The sequence below is a fragment of the Marmota flaviventris genome, chromosome 4 (assembly GCF_047511675.1).
Source record: "Marmota flaviventris isolate mMarFla1 chromosome 4, mMarFla1.hap1, whole genome shotgun sequence".
NCBI classification, from domain to species: Eukaryota; Metazoa; Chordata; class Mammalia; order Rodentia; family Sciuridae; genus Marmota; species Marmota flaviventris.
This window is the reverse complement of record NC_092501.1, coordinates 141221402-141232808: the sequence shown is the minus strand read 5'-3', so window position 1 is coordinate 141232808 and position 11407 is coordinate 141221402. Positions and strand designations below refer to the sequence as shown.

The 11407-nt window shown below is 44.0% G+C and overlaps 1 non-coding gene across 1 annotated transcript; it reads right to left on the bottom strand.

The window, feature by feature from the left end:
- Positions 1–3792: 3792 nt before the first annotated feature.
- Positions 3793–3866, bottom strand: Trnan-guu (transfer RNA asparagine (anticodon GUU)). The gene has a single exon. It is a non-coding gene; the product is annotated as a tRNA-Asn (tRNA).
- Positions 3867–11407: the final 7541 nt, after the last annotated feature.

Genomic DNA, 11407 nt, shown 5'->3' with positions numbered 1-11407 from the left:
CAATTTTTGGTGTCATTTAAGTAACTTATAAGGAAAGAAATGCAAATTTGTATCTGCTAATGGTCCTGAAAGGATCACTCTGTTAAAGCCCTTCATATCCACTCATCCCAGTTTATAACCAGACAACACTGTATGAGAACCTCAAGGCAGCTGTTTTAGTCTCAAGTCCTTTATAACTGATTTTACATATCTACTTAATTGCTCAACCAAAGTAACCCCAAAGCTGATTTCTTTTTGTACTTGACTATTCTGATTCTTTGTGCTATCTTAAAATCTTTAGATTAGTCATTTTTCCATGTGTAAACACTTTTTGACTTCTGGCCTTTATCAGTAATTAGAATTAAAATTCAGCATATAAAATAAGAGCCAGGGATTAAAAATTTGGGGGCCAAGAACTCTACTTCATAGGGCTTGTGATTCCCTTGGACATCGGTAACAAAATTTTATTTCTGAATATATGTGTTTGGGGGAACCGGGTACTTACCTTTCCTTTTGATTTTCACAGGGCTCCATGAATCCCTATGGTAGTCTCTTGGGAAGTTTGCCTTAAATAAGTAAAAGCTTAACTTAAGGTCAAAATGAAGTTTAAAACTGGGCATGGTGATGCATGCGTATGATCCCAGCTAGTCAGCAGGCTAAGGCATGAGGATCACAAGTTCAAGGTCAGCCTTCGAAACATAGGAAAACCCTTTCTGAAGGCAGAAGAAGAAGGGGGGAAAAAAGACGTGGTTCAACTTTAAAAAAATGAAGTCTGTTTCTAGAATTAGGTTCTAGTTTCCAGTAGAACTCATTGGTTGCGAACTGGATAAGCTAAGAGTGATAGACAATTTATACTTTTTCTTATTTCTATGTTTCTTTAAGACCCCTCCATTCAGCTACTCCAGAGGCTGAAAAGGGAGAATTGCTTGAACCCAGGAGTGCAAAACCAGCCCCAGCAATACAGCAAGGCCCTATTTCAAAAAGCAAACAAAGCCAAAAACAATTCCAAATTTCAAATATCTATTAATAGGGTCACCCAAGCTCTAATGTAGGTACTACCCTGAGCTCTTCATTCCTTTCAGTCTCTTTTTTTTTTTTTTTTTTTTTTGCTAGTACTGGGGATTGAACCTAGGGGCACTGTAACACTGAGTTACATCCCCAGCCCATTTTTAATTCTTGAGACAGGGTCTTGCTAAATTGCAATGGCTGTCCTCAGGACCTTCCTGCCTCACCTTCCTGACTCACTGGGATTAAAAGCCTGAATCTCCAAAGCCCATTCCCAGACTTCCTTTGAATTGCATCCATACCCTGCCTTCTCTATACCCACATTAGCACAAAATCTCTTTGCTTCTCTCTTGAAATAGAATTGCCTCTTAACTGTTCTCTGATCTCTTATTTTCTCTGCACTATTGCCAGACTAACCGTCCAAAGTCTGTTTTATTCTGTCCTGAAGCAGAACCTTCTAATAGTTACTCCCTTACTTTACAGGGTGACGTCTAGCCTCATCCCCAGGTCTCCAGGGCCCTTCCACAGCTAAGAACACTTCCACTTCACCCTCTTAGAGTACACTTGCTTTATATACCGGTTGTTCTCATTTCCCACCACCTGCCCACTACCATCTGGTCCTGAATTTTCTTGAGACTTATATGCCCCTCCCCTACTTCTGACCTATCCAGATCTTACAAGGTTTTCAAATCCTCCATGAAGACACTTACAGCTCCACCATTCTGTTGACCACCTTCTTAACTGCCTGACAACATTTTTCTGTGGGTCTGGAGCTAATGTTCCATCATACACGTTTTTATGTGATTGTCCATCTCTCTGAATCCTGAGAAGGCAGGGACTGCTCCTGTACTGAGAATGCGCTGTGTGACAGTCCTGTGCTAGATGAGCAAGCATGGGAATATGCTTGTATACTCTCTTGTATACCCTGGTGTATACTCTCCCTGAGTTCAATTCCAGTGTCAGCGACAAGCCCACTGTTTTCAGGGTGGTGTGGTGGTTTGCAGAAGAGGGGCGTGAGGGGAAGTTTCCTGAGGTGACTCCTGAGCTGATGAGTCTGAGTGGGGTGGACTTGTAAGGGCATCTTGGGGCTGTAAGGCAGCAGGGCCGCTCAAGGAACCCTGGGTACGTACATATAACCATGGGAAGGTTTCACCGGACAACATGATATAAGACAAAGGCTGTGGATCATATAAGTCCTTTGTGGGTTAAGCTCAAGAAATTGATCTCTATCCTGAAGGAAGCACCTTGAAGCCTAAAATAATCATTAGTGATAGAAGATGGTCTCTGCCCCAAGGAGCTTGTAACCTCCAATACAATATTCAGTTAAGTGGAAGGCATGCTTTCTAAGTCCTCATCATTGTAGTGGTAGCAAATAATACACCCTTCATGGTGAAGTTAGGTAAGATTTGAACAGTGTATACATGATTTTATGACCTAATTTATTTTCATTTTGTTTCCACTGAAAAAAAAATATATCCTTAATTGTAGGTGGGAAGTGAGGAATTCTGATAGGCTTCAGGAAGGCCTTTAACCTAAGAGCATTTGAGGGGACTACCTGTAATTCTGCCATAAGCAATGCTGTGCTTCATTCATTAGGGGCCCTAACTATGCAAGAGAGGATAATTTATTGTCAAGTTATTTGATTAAAAAAAAATCAGTTAGCATTTACTAGGCATTTTTTTAAGTTATACATGGACACAACATATTTATTTTGTTTATTTATTTTTATGTGGTGCTGAGGACCAAACCCAGTGCCTCACAAGTGCATGGCAAACACTCTGCCACTGAGCCACAATCCCAGCCCCTTGCCTAGGCATTCTTTAAGAGACATTCTAGTGACTCAGTTCCTTCATCTAGGTCTCTAAATTCTATTTTGATTCCAGAGACAAAGCACCTGCCACATGACCTCAAGCCTCACAGAAAATTGTGTTTTTTTTTTTTCTTAAGAGAATTTTAATATTTATTTTTTAGTTCTCGGCGGACACAACATCTTTGTTTGTATGTGGTGCTGAGGATCGAACCCGGGCCGCACGCATGCCAGGTGAGTGCGCTACCGCTTAAACCACAATTTTGGGGGCTGGGGAGCCCCCAAATTGTGTTATTATATCAAAAAAATCATGGGATTCTCTGTCTTCATAGAAAATTTAAGTAAATCATTTACTTGAAAAATATTTGTGTCCCCCTTAAGACTAGAGTTGAAAAAAAATGTCATTTGGAAGTTTTTCATAGGAACCTATCCAATTTCCTCTTGAGGTCAACTTCAGGGAAAATTTCATCATCAAGCTAATCCTAGATTCAGGTCCATTATTGGGGGGGCGGGCCTGTGACTGAGGTTAACCGAATAGTTTTTGAAGATGGTGTGCTTCACCCTCTTCTGGATGACTCTTTTTCAAGTTTCATCTGTAGGCTTGCTCATTTTTTGGGGGGGGGGGGTAGTAATATTGAATAAGTTTGCTATTTGGTGGTGTAAAGTTTTGGGGGGAAACTAATGGTATTTATGTCTTCACCTGCCCATGGGCACCTGGGTTGCTGTTTTATTCTTGCAGTACCCTCGCTGTTTGGGAGCACTGCTGGGCGGGTCTCCTGAAGCCCACATGCACACCCCTAGGGTTAAGGGGAGGGAGCCCATTGCCACACCGGGGGTGCACCATTGCACTTATTAGGCCCAATCGCGTTAGTCCCCAAGGGGATACTGTCCTCTGTCGTAGAAACGTGGTTATACGTGGTCCTCTTCCTCAATTAAAAACCTCTGGGTTGCAGTTTTAAAATGAACCCACGTAGAGATTGTCTCGGGAAAAGAAGCGCCGCCGTCCCTGGGTGGGCTCGAACCACCAACCTTTCGGTTAACAGCCGAACGCGCTAACCGATTGCGCCACAGAGACCCAGCTACCCGTGCCGCCGCGCGCTGGGTACACATTTCCGCGGCGGCGGCAGCGGCCCTCGCCATCCCGGGCGTCGCCACGCGGAGTGCGGGCGGAGGACCGCTGCGGGCCCGGGCGGAGGCCGAGCCGCGAACCGAGCCGAGCCGAGGGCGAGGCGGAGCCGCGGGGGCGCGGGAGGCTGGGCGGGGCCACGGGGCTCCTGTGGGGACAAAGCCCAGCCCGCGGCGCCGCGGCGGCCCGGACGCGGGAGTGAGCCCGGGCGCCTCCCTGCCAGCCCCGCTGCGAGCGTGGCGTGCGCTCACGGGGGACGGGACCCGCCGTGCGCTGCCTGGGGTCCCCGAGGAGAGCTGGCGACGGGTACAGGTCGCACGGACACCCTCGGCAGGTCCCGGGGGGAGAGCGCAGGGCTGGCGTGGGCCACCGGACAGAGCCGCGTCCGCCCGGCCCGACCGCGGGGCGCTCCTCGGCTTCCAGGACGTTGGTGCCCCTTCCCCTTGGGCTTTGCCCCCTCCCCCGCCACCTCTATCGAATGTAGTGACACAGACGTACTGTGCCTGTGCCCTATGCCGTTCTGTGCTTTGTACGTGAAAACAAAGTGAGCTTTCTGTGACCTCCTAAAACCAATTTGCACCCCGTTTGGGGGGGGGGGCTCCTTGAGAAAGCACGGTTTAGGGGACATCAGGAAGGGCGACAGAGGTGCCTTCGAGTTTAAATACCACTGAGGACGTCCACTTCCCATTTCTGAATTTAACCCTTTGGAATCAGGCTGCCTGGGTGTCTGGAGGAGCGAGGTGGGGGTTTGAGAAGGGCCTCGAAGGCGCTTCCCGGCCTTTTCTTCTGACGGCGCAATCCTGAGGACTCCTTGGGACCTGCTCCTGGGGACAGTCAAGCCAGGCGTGCGGGTCCCCGGTAGCCATTCTAACTCTTGATTCAACTCCTCCTCCTCCTCCTCCTCCTCCTCCTCCTCCCTTTCCCTCCTCCTCCCTTTTCCTCCTCCTCCTCCTCTCCCTCCTCTTCCCTTTCCCCCCTCCTCCTCGTCCTCCTCCTCGTCCTCCTCCTCCTCCTCCCTTTCCCTCCTCCCTCCTTTTCTCATCATTTACCTTCACCTCCCACTCCTCCTCGGTACTGGGGATTGAACACTGTGCGCTTTACTTCTAGGCTGCATCCCAGGCCCCCCCCTCCCCCCCCCCTTTTTTTATGAGATGGGGACTTGCTAAATTGCAGAGGCTGTCCTCAACTTGGGATCCTTCCACCTTAGCCTCCCGAGTAGCTGAGAGTCGGCGCCAACACTCCCGCTCTTTTTAACTTTTTTTTTGTATGAGGGATTGAACCCAGGGTACTTTACCACTGATCTATATCCCCAGCCCTTTTTGTTTTTACTTTATCTGTTTATTAAATTTGAGTCAGAATCTCACTGAATTGCTTAGGCCCTCGCCAAATTGTTGACGCTTGCCTAAAATTTGCGATCTTCCTGCCTCAACTTCCAGAGTAGCCGGGATTACAGACACGAGTCACCACGCCCCTTTAAACCATTTTAAAATGGATAACTCAGTGCCATTAGGTACATTCAAATTGCTTGTGACCATCACCACCATTCATTTCCAGAACCTTTTCATCTTCCCAAGCTGAAATGTCATAACGCTTTAAACTGTAACTCCCTATTTCCCCTGTAACAACATTTCTGCTACTTTCTTATTTCTACCTTTAGCTATTGTAAATAATACTCCTATGAAAATGAGTGTAGAAACTTCTGTTTGAATCTCTGTTTTCAGTTCTTTTGGGAACGTACCTTGAAGTAGAATTACTACATTGTGTAGTTTTCCACAGTGGCTGCCCCATTTCACATTCTCAACAACGGTTTGCAGGGCTCCAATTTCTCCCCGCCCTTTTTTCCTTTTTTTAGTGACCACCATCCTGATGGTGTATGGGTGTGAAATGTTCTCTCCTTGTGGCTTGGCTTTGCACTTCCCTGATACTGGGATGCTGAGAATGTTTTTTATGCTTTCTTTTGACACCGTGTTCTATGAGCTTTGCTCTACTTGCTTCCTCCCACCAAGAGCCAACTCTGCTTCAGTGAGGAAAAAGCCCCACTATGGAGGCCAGCCTCTGATGAGAGGAGGAGGAGAATGGCTAAGGGGGCTTATGGATTGGGAGGGGAGAAAAGACAAAATCTTCTCAATAGGACCATTTAGCAACCCACTGTCAGTAGGTCCTTGCTGGTGTGTGCCCTTGAGGGACATTTGTGCTTATGGTACTTGTGATGGGCCAGCCAGCAAGAGCAGAATCAGTCACCTCCACCTTGGACACAATGGAACAAACAATGTTTTTCAAACTGCATTTTTAAAAATTCACTTAAAATTATGCTAATTTAATGAAATTCTGGATATATTTTCAGATTCTTCTTAAGGACTGTAGGAATATCACCAGACACCATGGTGCGTGCAGCTCTGGAGGCTTAAGATCCCAAATTCCGACTGGGATTTTGACTCAGTGGTAGAGCGCTTGCCTAGCACGTGTGAGGCATGGGTTCAATCCCAGCACCACATAAAAATAAATAAATAAGATAAAGGTATTGTGTTAAAAAAAATCCCAAGTTCAAAGTCAGCCTGGGCAAATGAGCAAGACCCTCAGTTCCTTGTTTCTAAATTAATTAATTAATTAATTAATTAATTTTAAAACGACTGGGGATGCAGCCCATTAGTAAAGCACCCTGAGTTCAATTCTCAGTATTTAACACCCCCTCCCCCCCAAAAAAGAACTGTGGAGATTTCTTATGTAATTCAATGATGAACTTCTTTTTAAAAATAATTTTAGTTGTAGATAGACATTTATTTATTTATTTGTATGTGGTGCTGAGGATCTAACCCAGGGCTTCACATATGCAAGGTGAGCACTCTACCACTGAACAACAACCCCAGCCCCATGATCTATTTTTTGGTGTTTCTTTCTTTAAAACAAACAAACAAATAAATAATCAAACAAAAAAACCACAGTGAGATATTTCAAATGTATAAGAAATAGAAATTGATTCATTAAATTGTTTTTATTCCCTTCTTGCCAGAAACTCAATCTCAATCAATTCCAGGTCCCCTCCATGTCCTGCCCTGAAGTGGTTTCTAGGGGCTGAGACTTTGGAGGGAGGGTGACCCATCTGGTCACAGGTGCACCCAGGTTGGTGTGGAGAGAGTTTGGCTCCACTGAGGGTTGCGGTGGCCCTCCTGTGCCTCAGTGGAGGGAAAGGAATCTCATGAAGTTGGCTTTGTTGCATCAGATGTTTCTTAAAGCTATTGCTAGGAACAGTCCCCTCTGCTTATGGGACCCCAAGCTTCTCTGTTTTATCAAACCTCCCTGCACACTTTTATTCTTCTAGTCCCAGACCATGAGATATAAAAGTGGTTGTAAGATTTTAGGGACACCCATGAGGGTAGGTGGAAGGAAAAAGAGGAAATATGTATAACACACACACACACACACATGCACACCACAAAATTATATAATTTTTGTCAATTAAAAAATACCCATGACTAATATAACCATAAAGGTTTAACTTCAGGAGTAAAACAAAAAGAAATAAGAAATTTCTTTTCCTCATATAGCAAAGAAGAAGAGACGATGATACTAAAATGCCACTCTGCCAGGACACTGATGAGGGGAGGCCGTTTTGCCCTTCCTGGAGAGTAGTGTGGTAACATGAACGTGAAATCATGTGTATGCCCTCTTGCCCTGGGAAATTCTCTTAGAAATTCATCCTCAGGAAATAATTGGGGATGTGATACAGTTTGAAGTATATCATCCATCACAGTCTTATTTATGATGCTGATGCATAGGAGATGACCTAAATGTTCAGTAATCGTAGATAAAATTATGGCATATTTAGAAAATAGAGTTTTAATTACGTAAAGATCAAAAATAATATTTTCAAAGAATGTCTAAAAACATAAGTTCATGATTAAATGTTAAGTAAAAAAACAGGGGGACTGGGGTTGTAGCTCAGTGGTAGTGTGCTTGCCTAGCATGTATGAGGCACTGGATTTGATCCTCAGCCCTACATAAAAATAAATAAATAAAATGAAGGTATTGTGTCCATCTGCAACTTTTAAAAAAATTTGAAAAAGAATAGGATACAGGATCACATAATCATAAAATAATATTTTCAAAGGCTATTTAATAACACAGTCAAGACAAAATTTTAAGTTAAAAGGTAAGTTGAGAGGGGCTGGGGTGGACCTCAGTGAAATACCTGCTTTGCATGCTAGAGGCCCTGGGTGAATAACTGACGTGCAAGTGCAAGCACACACACACACTCTCAAAGATAAGTTGGAGAACTGTGTAATTGTGATCATTCATAGCTGAATCATTCTTGCTTTGTGCTATCACTATTAGAAACACTTTACACATCTCCTCTTTGAAGCTCATCAAAACTCTTTGCGGCAGGAACCATTATTCTGATTTATAGCTGGGGGAACATGTGAAGAGAGAGCAATTTGTTCAAGGTCACAGAGCTAGTTTGTGGTAGGGCCAGGTTCAGATCCTGGGGTCAGACTCTAGAGGCCTGACTTGTGACCTTGACCACACAGTTGCTCATGTTGCATATACAGGGTGAGCCCCGATTGTGCATGCATGTGTGTGTGTGTGTGTGTGTGTGTGTATGAGAGAGAGTGTGTACTATATGTGCACACATGCACACGTTCATGTGTGCACATATAGTACACACTATTTGGAAAATTATACAAAACAATGTTGATGTTCATCTCTGAATGGTTATTTGAATATTCTCTGTTATCCTTTCCCACTAGTTTCTCAAGCTTCAGAAGGAAGCTGTCCTTGAGGGGCCAGTGTTGAAAGACAGCAGCAGTTTCCCTAAATTACAGATAGAGGGTGGTAAGTGGTTATTCTCTGCACCGATCTTCCCCATCTGGGGCAGAGGAGCCTCAGCCTGTGGGGTGGTGATCTCAGAAGGTCCATGTGCACACACAGGGGTCTCAGGGTCTGCGCCAAGCACATTGTAACAACCACTCAGGTCTCTTCTCCAGCTGTTTCTCCCTCACTCCCCACCCCCTGGAAAGGAAGCCTGTAGCAAATGCAAACCCAGCCACATGCACGGGGGACTTCTACATGTGTGGATCTTCAGGGAGAAGCACACTTTCCTTTAAAAACGAGATGGGAGACTTTTACTTTCAATTTCTTAAAATACTTCTTTATTTCTCTCTCTCTCTCTCTCTCTCTCTCTCTCTCTCTCTCTCTCTCTCTTCCTTTTGTTTTTACAATGAGTTATTTTCACTTGGATGGTAACCAACCTAAGGGAGAGTTTAAAATGAAGACTTAAAAAAAAAAAACTTTGCAAAAAGTTTAAATAGACCATGTATACATGTGTGTCAAATGAGAACCAGCAGGTAATGACTGAACTGGACCTGGGCTGGTTGCTGCAGGGATCTTCTTCCCTTTAAGGCTCTCTGATGCTGTTCCTGCTAACCAGGTTACTTTCATCTCCTGGGGGTGTCAGGGGGTGGGGAGAAGATACATAAAAAGTATGGAGGCAGCGGGTGCCAGCTGCGTGGCACTGATGGTAAATATTTTAGGAGTCTGAGAAGAAACAGCCATTGAGCTGTCAATACAGACCCCGTGTAGGAAGGGTGGCTGGGCTGATCCTTGAGAGGGTGCTTTAATGGTGACAAGGAGGAGAAGAGAGGCAGGGCTTAGTGACGGGAGTGGAGGAGCCCTGTTGAGGCAGAGGATTTATGTAGGGTGTATCAGGACATGAAGAAAGCTAATAGGTGACAGTGTGTGAAGTCCTGGAATACTAAGCTGTAAAATTTGCATTATGAACAGAACGGTATTATTCATAATCGAGGAACATTTTACATGACTTAGATGCTCACCAAAGAGATGACGGGTTAGTAACTTTGCTGTATTCATCCAGAGTGGAAAGAGGATGGACTGAATCATTTCCTTTTTAATATGGGGTCTCACTATGCTGCCCAGGCTGATCTTGAACTTGGGGGCTTGAGTGATCCTCCCAACTTGGCCTCCTGAGTAGCTGGGCGGACAGGCAAGCTCCCTCATGCCCGGCATTGCGCTGACCATTTTGAATGGAAAAGAGACAGCAAGGTTTGGGGGGGATTAATTAGGATGAAAAAGATGCAAACTAAATGCATTCAACTAATAGAATTTATTGATGATAGTTACTATCAAAATGCAGTGAGAAGTAGAGCTATTGGTTACATCCAGGGAGCTGGTGAAGGAAGCATTTATCCCTCCAAAGTCCGAGTCTCACCTCCAATGCCATTGTGAAAAGCAGGGCCTTCCAGACCAGCAAACCAGAACCCAACATCCCTGGTAATTCCTGCCTGTGCACAATGAGTCATATTTATGATTTAAGTTATGGTTTTAAAAAATAAACAAAAGGATGCTAACTTAACAGAGGTTCTCTTCGACATAATTCTACTGAAATATACTGAGTTCCCTGTGTTCATTTGTAACCTGAATCAGAAAACCCCATAGGACTTATAGCCTCACTCTGTTTCCTGGGGGGAAGTGGGTTCCACGGGGCTTTCTGTCTTGCACCAAATCTACTCATTAGTCCAGCAGAACTTTAACATAGCAAATGAAGACAATCATATGACTAACAATGGCCAGACTGTTTTGGTTACCAAAAAAAAAAAAAAAAAAAACCAGTATATATATATATTTTTACACATTGTCTGGGACATGCAATAATTTTGGCAACATCATGGTAATTAGAAGGCTGCACAATGAAAACACTCTCATTTAGATTTAGATTCATTATTAGGTAAGTCATCAAGGTCAACAGCTTGGTTCTACCATTTCCATTTAACAAATTCAAAAATGTAAAGTTTTACTGAGGCAAGTAATGCAAGAATTCAGATCATCCCCTGTGGGGATTGAGTCTCCCTACCCTGCACACTGTTGTTTCGGTCCTGTGATTTTTTTTCCTTTTATAGAACTATCTGGGGTGTGCAGGACATCAGCAAACCTGGCCATTCCCTTCCTCAAATCACTGAGTCAACCCCCACCTGTTTCCAAACACTCTTTAGAATAACTGTTCTCACAACATGGTTCAGGGACCCTGGGACTTTTCAGGGAATGTTCAAGTTTAAATTTAAACCATAATTGAGCTGGGGATGTAGCTCAGTGGCAGAATGCTTAGTAGGTACAAGACATGGGGTTCAATCTCTAGCACCACACACACCCCACACACCCCACAAACTAACAAAAACCTAATACCATACTGAGATATTGTTTGCCTTTTTTTGTTCTTACATTGTACAGTAGTAGTTTCCAAAATATAAATTGTGTGATAATGAAATTGATTGCAGAAGTAAACAGGTAAATCTTGTTTTTCTTCCATTAAACCGGGCATTAAAGAAATATGCAAAAAGTATAAAACAAAGCTATTCTTCTCACTATTTCTTGAAAATATAGGTTTTTTCCATAGAAATATGTTATTTAGATTTATAGTAATAAGCTTGTTGTTGTAATTTTAAAATGAAACATACACAATTTTTTAAAGTCCTCAGTTT